Source organism: Physeter macrocephalus, unplaced genomic scaffold (assembly GCF_002837175.3).
Source record: "Physeter macrocephalus isolate SW-GA unplaced genomic scaffold, ASM283717v5 random_1155, whole genome shotgun sequence".
Classification (NCBI taxonomy): domain Eukaryota; kingdom Metazoa; phylum Chordata; class Mammalia; order Artiodactyla; family Physeteridae; genus Physeter; species Physeter macrocephalus.
In genome coordinates, this window is record NW_021146856.1 from 3488 (window position 1) to 14050 (window position 10563).

Here is a 10563-nt window from a genome sequence, read left to right on the forward strand (position 1 = left end):
TTCGTGCCCCAGTCCGGGAAGATCCCACATGCTGCGGAGCCGCTGGGCCCATGAGCCGTGGCCGCTGAGCCTGCGCGTCTGGAGCCCGTGCTCTGCAACAGGAGAGGCCACAGCAGTGAGAGGCCGCGTACTGAAAAAAAAAAAAAAAGTGACTAAAAGTAGGGGCACCTGTATTCAAATTCCCTGAGTCTGCCTGTTCCTGGCTTTAGGATCTTTAGGCAAGTTACCACACATCACTAAACCTTGATTTCCACACCATTAAAATGGGGGTGGTAGCACCCATTCCATAGGACTGTGTGAGAAATTAAATGAATCACTTAGCATGGTTCCTAGAACAGGGTAAACTCTAATAGGCCTTAAGTGCCTGTCCTTACTATTATAACAATTCTCAGCCTCATTTGGATACCATCTCTTACTTCCTGAAGCTCAGCACTCTTTCCCAACACTGTCTCCATACCTGGAAAGCCCTTCCCTGTCCCTCTTCTCCACCCAGTAGGCTCCTACGCACTCTTTCAAGCCCTATTCAAAAGCATTGCCTGTGAAGACATTTCCCTCCTTCCCACTTCCTTCCTCCTCTCTCTGCCTGTCACCACTGTATCCCAGGGGCCATGCTTAGTGTCACCTATGGTGGAACAACCAGCATTACACAACTCTCGGTAGGATGCAGTAGACGACACAACTCCATCTGATTTTGCTCCTGCCAAAAATATTGAGCCTGAACCTAATCAGGTCTTTAGAGCTGGCTTCAGTTTACAAGAATTTCAGGGAATAGAGGAACCCATTATGTAACCCACAGAGAAGCAATCAGGCAAGTCCAGAATGTGGGACAGTTTATAAGGCAACTGATGTGATTTCTTAAAAGTCAACATCGTGAAAACAAAACAAAAGCAAAGGCACTGGAGGAGGAGGTTCTAGATTCAAAGAGATCCTAGAGTCTAACAAGTAAATGTAAGATGTGATTCTTTTTTTGTTTTTTAACCATATATCCAACTCAAACTTTATCTATTTAAATGTTACATTTGCCTCCCACTAATAAATCTTTATTTCACTCAAACTTGAACAATAAATCTTCCATACTGAAGTATCTTCCTTGCCTAACTAATTCAAAGGAAAAAAACAAAATGATTAGTAAAGAAAAATGTAGCGATTAACACACCCTTTTAATTTGTTTTAAATATTTTTAAGGTTTAAAAATTGTTTAAAGTTTTAAATTTCTAGTAAGAAAACATTATCTGAATGAATACCCTAATGGCAAACCACTGTAAAATGTTTCAGCTGCATTTGGAGCAGAGGGGTAGGGTTCATCTTCAAAGCACCCCAGCTCTCTTCATGAGAAGATCAGAGGTACACTGGTTTGTATTATTGTGACATCCATTAGGTGGTCTAAGTTGCTTTTTCTTCAGCAGGGGCTTTATTTGTCAGAAGGGCATTATGCTTGACCTCCAAATTTGGCCGACAATTTGCTGATGAGATTCATAACCTTTGGGTTGCTCTGATATGTTGACATACTTGCAGGGTTCTGAGCCACATCCTGGAAGGCCACCGTAACTTCTGGATCCTGCATGGCTGCAAGAACCTCTGGATCACTAAGAATTTCACTGAGCCCAGGCATTCCTGCCATTCCAGGCATGCCCCCTCCCATTCCAGGCATTCCTCCAGGAAAATTACCAGGCATTCCGCCAGGAAAGCCACCTGGAAAAGAGCCATACTGAGCTCCTGACTGTCATCTGGCTTCTTCCTCCCTCTGGGTGCTCTCATGTTCGAAAATCACCAGGCATTCCGCCAGGAAAGCCACCTGGAAAAGAGCCATACTGAGCTCCTGATGGTCTGGCCTCTTCCTCCCTCTGGGCGCTCTCATGTTCTTCCCGAGCCTTCTTGACCCTTTCTGTTCTTTCTTTGATCTCTCGCTCTTCACGTTTTCACTCATACTTTCTCCGATGTTCAGCAATTTTTTGGGCCCTTGGTTGAACTTCTTTCAGCATTGCACTAGCATCTTCATCATAATCCAGCTTACGGGCAAGGGCGAGATCATGGGCAGCTTCTTCCCAATGGCCCAAAAGTCTGTGCGTTTTCCCTCGCCATTTGTATGGCTGAGCTGAATCAGGATTTATTTCAATAGCTCTGTCACAGTCTCGGATGGCAGCATTTGGCATCTGTAATTTGATGAAGACACTGGCTCTCTTGGCATACAGAATGGCCAAACGAGGATTTAGCTTGATGGCATCTGTGAACAAGTCAATGGCTTTCTGTAGTTCACCAACATTTAGGGCATCAATGGCAGCCACTTTTTTATCATTTGCCTGATCCATCATCTCCTCAGTTATCTCTACATTTTCATCTCCCATTTCTTGAGGGGCATCAGTGTCTGGTTCAGTCACACCTTCATTGTCAATTTCTAGATCACTCTCCTCACTTGATGGTTCGTCTGTCTTTCTGTTTTCCTCCGCCTTCTTACTATCTGTTTTTTCTTCCTTGGTCTTTTCTTCCAATTTAGTTTTATGAGTAGCAGGTGGTATTTTACCCCCCATGCTCTCCACCCACGCCCTGAGGAAGCGCATTTCCTCGGTGTGCAGAACGCTTGGGTCCTGCTTGCACATTTTCACGAAGGCTCGAAGCTCGCTCACTTTGCGGGGGTCCATGGTCCGGAGGCGGCGGGAGGCAGCGGGCCGCGGCGGAGGATGTGGTCCGATCCCAAGCCCGGCCGCTAGCTCAGCGTGACCGCGTAAAGGGCAGATGTGATTCTTGATTGTATCTTGGCTTGTTTTCTTTTTTAAAAAACTATAAAGACCAAGTTTTTAGACAGTGGGGGAAATCTATGAACCGCATATTAGATGGTATAAGGAAATTATTTTGTGAGGTGTGGTAAGTGTATTGTGGTTATGGAGGAGAATCCTTATTTTTTGGAAATGCATGCTTAAGTGTTTAGGGCTGAAGTGTTAGAATATCTGCACTAAACTTTAAAGTAGTTCAGCCACAAATTTAACATATAGTAAGATGAAGTAAATATGGTAAAATGTTGACAGTTGTTGAATCTATGTGATTATATGTAGGTATTCATTTTATAATTCTTCCTACTCTCCAGTATGTTTCAACATTTTCAGAATAAAAAGGTCTTTTTATTTATTTATTTAAAGTTTTCCTTCTCCAGGGCTCCCACAGCAAGTTTTTAGACCTTTATTAAAGAACAAATCACAATATACGGAGGCAATGTATGCCAGTGAGTCTTGCCATTCAGATTACAGATTACGAACGCCTGGCAGTAGGATCCAAAGTCTGGATCAACTGTATTTCTCACAGTGCCACATTCATAATAAATGCTCAATAAACATTTGTTCAATGAATGAAGACTTTACTCGTGCTACAGTGCATTGTCCATCAATAAACTTACTTGGTAATCTCCAGAATGAAAATGATAATGACAAAATTTAATCAAGCACTTACTATGTGCCAGGCTTGGTGCTAAGTCCCTAACATGCGTTATCTCATGTAACCCTCACAGCAGTGAGAAAACTATTGATCCCATTTTACACGTGAGAAAACTGATACACAGAAAGGTGAAGAAACTTGCCCCTAAGATCACTCAGAAATGGCAGAAGCATGTGGTTCTAACCATTACACTGTGTTGCCTTGTCCCTCTCTGGCACCATCCTATCGGCACAGGTAATTATGTAGGTACATGTTTTAGTACCTACATCTGCTGAACTAGGAGCCCTTCAAAGGCAGAGGAAAGAAAACATGTCTACACAAAAACTTGTATACAAATATTAACAACAGCATGAATCAGAATAGTCAAGGAATGAAAACAGCCCAAATGTACATCAACTTGATGAATGGATAAACAAAATGTGGCATATCCACACAATGGAATATTATTCAGCCCTAAGAAGGAATGAAGTACTGATACACTCTACAACATGCATAAATCTCGAACACATTACACTAAGTGAAAGAAGCCCATCTCGGGGACTTCCCTGGTGGCCCAGTGGTAAAGAATCCACCTTCCAATGCAAGGGATGCGTCTTTGATTCCTGGTCAGGGAACTAAGATCCCACATGCCGCGGGGCAACTAAACCCGCGCACCACAACTACTGAGCCTGCACACCCTCGAGTCCACACGCCACAACTAGAGAGAGAAAACACGCAAGACCACAACTAGAGAGAAGCCCAAGAGCCACAATGAAGAGACCGCACTCTGTAATGAAAGATCCTGCGTGCCTCAGCGAAGATCCTGCGTGCTGCAACTAAGACCCAATGCAGCCAAAATAAATAAATAAATAAATATTTTTTAAAAAGAAGCCCATCTCAAAAGAGCACGTAATATATGATTCCATTTAAATGAACTGTCCAGAATAAGCAAATCCATAGAGATAGAAAGTAGAGTAGTGGTTGATTAGGGCTAAGGGGTTGGAGGATTGGGAGGTGATAGCTAAAGGGTCCAAGAATTCTTTTTGAGGTGATAAAAATATTCTATGATTGATTGTGGTGAAGGTTGCACACTCTTAATATATCAAAAACAATTGAATTTACAATTTAAATGGATGGATTGTATTGTGTGAGAATTGTATCTCAATAAAGCTGGAAAAAAAAGCAGAGGAAATATCTTATGCACCAGTGAATCTGCCAAGCTAGTTGAGTGAAAAAAGAAAGAATGAATGAATGGCTGTTTCCTTTGCAAATGACAAAAATCTACCATATTTCCGAAGTCTAAAATGAATTTCCTTGACAGCCTTACAGGCACGCTCACTCTTAGCTCCCAGGAACTCAATTATATACTAAGAAACCTGATAATTCAATAAATAATTCCTGAGGTTGCCAGTGCTACTCCAGAAGAAAAGAGAAATGCACAGATGATTTCTTTCAGATACAAACTGTGGGATTGCTGAACAAGGAGATGCCAGGATGTTCTGTCTGGGAAAGGTCCTGGAGATCTCACTGTGATCTGTTTCTACTTGGCAAACCTAGATTCATTTATTTGGGTTCATCTGACTATTCCTGTGTTTCTTTTCTCCTTGCTCTGGTCATTCAGAAGGACGGTTGTAAATGAAAGCTCCAGGATAAAATACTTTATGAGGTTCTGTGGAAATAACTTAATAGGGAAGGACTCAAACACTTCAGTGGTGTCCATCAGCTGGCAGGGAAGTTGCTTGTTCAAAATGTTCGTTCCGGGCCTCATGCCTGGAAGATTCAGATTCAGTGCAACTAGGGTGGGGCCATAGAAACTGCGTTTTAAAGAAAGCATCTGCGGTGTCCTTGATACAGGGGATGCCTGGCCATATGAGAAACACTGACCTAAATAAAGCATAGACAGGAGGAACTGAAATGTGTACATTATCTCAGGCAGAAAAATGGGTTTGCTTAGGGATCTTAGAGATCATGGAATTTAAAGGTTTTCATGCTGTGCCCCCTGGAACCCCTTAGGACTCCATGGAGCACTTGGAGGGGCTGTTGAGTTGGTGGAGGTACAGAGGTGCAGATAGGTCTACCTCAGCACATGCCCCTTTTAACAGCTCTATTTCCATTTTTTTTCTAAACTAAGATATTGGGTTCTATTGCTTGAAAGCCATTAATCATGCCCTGTCCCTCATATGCAAGTGGAAAAACTGAGGACTAGAGAGGAAAATATTTTCCCAGGGTAGCAGAGTGACAGCACACGGATAGCAGAACCAGGGCTGCTACCAGGGTTTCACTTCCAGCCCAGGGCCCTTCCCATTAGGGAATGCCGACTTGGACACATCCCTTCATCTCAGGGTGGCTTTCCCTCTCTGCCTACAGCAAATCCCACACAAGACAGCAGGGCCTAGACTAGGGTAAGAGGAATGAGGCATCCTGCCTCCAGCACAAAATTTAGGGGGGTGCCCCCAAATTCAGAAATCAAGACAAATAATATTTTAATGCAATATATTAAAAATCAAAATTAATGCCAAAAAAATTCATGATGAACAAAATACCAAAATTTTACATAAAAGTAAAATCAGTAGTTCTGATTTTTCTTTTTGCCCCAAGCTTCAATATGGCTCTCTATAGCACTATTACTTATCCTGCTTTCATTTAAAGTTTTGGTATTTTATTCGTCATGGATTTTGGGCATTAATTTTGATTTTTAAAATATTATATTTGAACTTCCCTGGTTAAGAAGGTAACCAGGGAAGGGGACACGGGTTCAAGCACTGGTCTGGGAAGATCCCACATGCTGCGGATCAACTAATCCCGTGCGCCACCGCTACTGAGCCTGCGCTCTAGAGCCCGCGAACCACAACTACTGAAGCCCACGCGCCTAGAGCCCGTGCTCCGCAATAAGAGAAGCCAGCGCGATGAGAAGCCCCAGCACTGCAACGAAGAGTAGCCCCCGCTCGCCGCAAGTGCAGCAATGAAGACCCAATGCAGCCAAAAATAAATAGATTTATTTTTTTAAGTAATAAAATATTGTATTCAAGTATTATTTATCTAGGTTACTACGTTTTTTGTGTTTCCCTTATCTTGGTGCCTGAGGCAGGTGCCTCATTTGCCTCACCCTAATCTTGGCCCTATAGAACAGGTCTTCTGGCAGATTGCTGAGTAAATGCCCCATTGTCCTCTGGGAATCCCTCCAGATCCTATCACTTTATTTGTCTGATGGAACTGATGTTTGTTTGGTCTCACTGTGACATTGCCCTTGCCACTTGACCTGCAGAGAGGTTTGTAATCTGCAGGGGATATTTGTTTTGCTGACCCAGCAACATTCTCCCCTCTCTGGCAACAGTAATTGTTAAGTTGCTCGGGTTCATTCCCTCCCCATCTGTGCAGCTGACTCCAGCCCATAGCTTAGAGGTCGGCATGTGCCTCAGCTCTGCCAATCAGAGGCTTGCATCCCCTGGCCACACTGATTGGTTCAGGAGTGGTCATGTGACTCAGTTACAGCCAATGAGAATTCTGGAGGTCTGGTCTGAACTTCGGGAAAGGGAGACTTTCTCATTTCTGTGGTAGCTGAGAAGACAGGATGTAAGCCACCCCGGGCAACCTCTCTGAGACACAGAAGACTGCAGTGTGGACAGCAGCAGATAGAGGCAAGGAAGAAACATCCTGATGATATTGCTTGAGCTCCTGGATCTAGCTGTGCTCAAGGCAATTCTACACTCTGGACTTAAGGGAAGTGTGGGCCAACTTTTGCCCAAGTCAGTTTGAGTAGTGTCTCTGTAAGGAGTAGTGTCTCTGTCACATAGCTGATTCACTCCTTACCTGCAGTCTGTCCAGGTTGTCCCTGGGAGATGCCTTGGAGAAGCCCAACCCTAGACTTCCGTCCTGAAGATCTTCATCCAGGTGATGGCATCCTTCATCCAAGGGCAGCCTTAGAAGGCAGAGTATTGATAACAACAACAACTCTAGATACCATTACTGAGCAGTAGTGCCACTGTCAGGTCCTGTGGTAAATATTTACACACCTATATACTCATTTTCACCTATAACAACTCTACAAAGTAGAGTCCATTACTAACTCCAGGCTGAAATCCGGTTCATCCATCCCCAGGCCAAATGTCCCAAATCACCAACTAGAGGCAAAGGGAAGGCCCCGGTTAACCAGCAAATGAGCCTGTTTCCCACTCCATTGTGCTCTTTCGTAAATGGATAGACTTTCTAGGAGGCAGACTAAGAACAGCTGAGCCTGGGTATTAACAAACCCGTATCCCAACACTTTCCCATAGCACCATCAGCATCTTGATGTATAAAACCTTAGGCCAGCTTCCTTTGACCTGGGAGTGAAGCTCAGTGCCTCAGGCAGCACAGGCCTTCAAAATTAGCAGTGGCCTATATGAGAAAAGAATCTAAAAAAGAATGACTATATGTACATGTATAACTGAATCACTTTGCTGTACACCTGAAACTAACACAACATTATAAATCAACTATACTCCAGTAAAATAAAAACAAAACAGAACAAACAAAAAATTAGTGGGTGGGTCGATTCACTGACCGTGGCGGTCTTTGCCATCTTTGCTCATTTATTTATTCAACAAACATTGATTGAGTGCCAGCTATATGCCACATCCCGTTCTCAGCACTGAGGATACAAATGTTGAACAAAACTGGGGGCAGTCTCTGCCTCCAGGGAGCTGACAGTCTTGTCAAGGAGGCATGTATTAAACAAATAATTGCACGTGCAATTATTTAACTACAAGTATGGTAAGCAATGAGAAGGAAAAGTTCAGGCTGAGATGAGAATGTGCGATAGAAGCATCTTAAACCCATTGGTGGACTAAATAAGCAACTTTATTCATTTGACAGGTGTTTTTGGATTGACTGCTCAGTGCTAGGCACTGTGTTTGCTGCTGAGTGCTGGACAGAGAGGGGAACAAGGCTCAGCCCCTGCCCACAAAGATCTTGCCATGCACAACAAATACACCGTCTGACCAGCTGTCCCACCTGCAGCCTGTAAGCAGCTGCAAGTTTACAGCTTTGACATCCACTTGAAAGAACAATGCCATGCCTGCTTCCACAGGTGAACCAAATATATTTGACTGGTTCCATTGGCCTCATACTGGTCTTACTATGTCTTTCTCTGACCTTCAATGACTTTTGCTCTCTAGGGTTGGAAAAATTGGGACAAATGGTCACTGAGCTTATTGAGAATGTTTTATGATGCTCTGTAAAAATAGGGTCTTGGGTGAAAAATACATATGGTCTCATTGGGAGAAGAAGGCATCAGGAAAGGGAAGGGACTGGGGATTGAAACTCCCTGGGCCTTGTGGCTCCAGCCTGCTGAGGACAGGAGCTTGGCTTTGATGGCAGGCCTTTGGTGATATTTCTGGCTGCCTGGCCCCAAGGGTACGAACCAGAGTGTGTTCCCGGCTCACCACGGGGAACTTTCTGGATGGCTTTATTATTCAGAGCATATGATGCTTTGGCTCCAGTAGCCGGAGACAGTCAGCGATTCTGCAGAGCTGGGTTCTCAGCAGCAGAGGTGAGCATGTGGGTGGTTTCAGACACAGGAGGTTTAGCTCAGTCCTTCTTAGAGCCAGCCTACTGCAAAGCAGCCAGAATCACTTGGCCCCGTGGGCCCTAATCCAGGCCTGAAATGTGACAGCGTGCAGAGAAATGGGAAGGGAGTGGCCTCTGACTGTATCCCCCCTGGACTGAAGCACTTAGAGGGTGGGGAATGCAGCTGATTCTTTTTTGTATCTCCCAAGCCTGATGCCCTGGGACAGGTGTCTTGTATCTCATAAGTTGAGGGCTTACTATATGCTAGGCATTAGTTCATTTAATCCTCACAACAACCCCATGTGATAAGTTCTGCTATTATTCTCATTTTATAGGTAGTTGAGGCTCAGGATAGTGGAGGAGGATCCACACAGATTACAGAGCTATGCTACCCTGTCATGTCTCAGCATGGCCCTCAGAGAGCAGACAGTCAGCAGAGTGGGAGGGTGGTGAGGATTCTCTTACATGTGGCTGCTTGGGGTGGGGACTGGAATAGAAAGCAGCTAACTCCTGGGACAGGCCTTCAACTTGGTACGGAGGCTTGACCATCCTGGCTCTAAGAAGTATGGCATTAGCTATTTGGAGAATAACATAGAATGTAGCATTTTGTCGCTTCACTAAGGCCTTACTTTATATCAATAATAATACAAGTACAGAACCAATCCATTAAGGTCTTATTTCTTTTCAGTCACTGAGTCAAGGGCTTTATGTATATCATTTCATTTAATCCTCACATCAAGCCATGAATAGGTATTATTATCCTTCTGAGGAGAGAGACATTAAATAACTAGGCCAAGGTCACAGCTAGTGAGTTACAGAGCCAGGATTCAACTTAAGAATGCGTGGCTCCAAGATCTCCTGATTCTCTGAGCATCAGAGACCTGGCTTAATTCCTGGTTCCTCCATGAACCAACTGTGTGCCCTTGGCAAGTCGGTTAACTTTTCTGGGCCTCATTTTCCACATCTGTGAAATGGGTAGGTTGAGCTAGATGATGTGTTAGGCCCCCTCCGTCTCTGATATCTCGACTTTGAACCCCTTGAGGGATATCACTTATGTATCCCCAGTACCTAGCAGAGGGCCTGGCCCAGAGTGGGTCTAGGTCAACATCTGTTGAGCCAAATCTATCCTGATGGGGCCCCAGCTCTCAGCTCCACAAGTAATTGCCATTTCCAAATCTCTGCATTTCATAGCCTCCCCCATCCAAAGATACCATAATTTTTATCCATTTTGATTGTTTTCCATTTTTCCTATTAAAAAAAAAAATGTTCCTGGTCCAGGGAGGCGGGGCCCGCCGCCAGGGGGATCCGTCCGCCGTCATCGCAAAGCGGAAGCCTGCCACGCGGTCAGCCTGCCACGCGGTCAGCCTGCCACACGGTCATTCTGCCGGCAGGCACTGTACAAATCCATGGGGAGAAAAGTCCAAGCAGTGAGGCCTCCGCTGCCCCACCCTGCACAAGGGGGCTTGCGAATGGTCAGGCAGCCACCCGGATGCCTTCCTTCCTCTCCGGGCAAGATGGCTGGGGGCGAGGCTGGTGTGACTTTAGGCTCCGCTGCCCCACCCTGCACGAGGGGGCTTGCGAATGGTCAGGCAGCCACCCGGATGCCTTCCT

General features: G+C 44.8%; 1 pseudogene; it reads right to left on the minus strand.

Annotated features, from left to right (window-relative positions):
- Positions 1 to 959: 959 nt before the first annotated feature.
- Positions 960 to 2925, minus strand: LOC102989103 (hsc70-interacting protein-like; annotated as a pseudogene).
- Positions 2926 to 10563: the final 7638 nt, after the last annotated feature.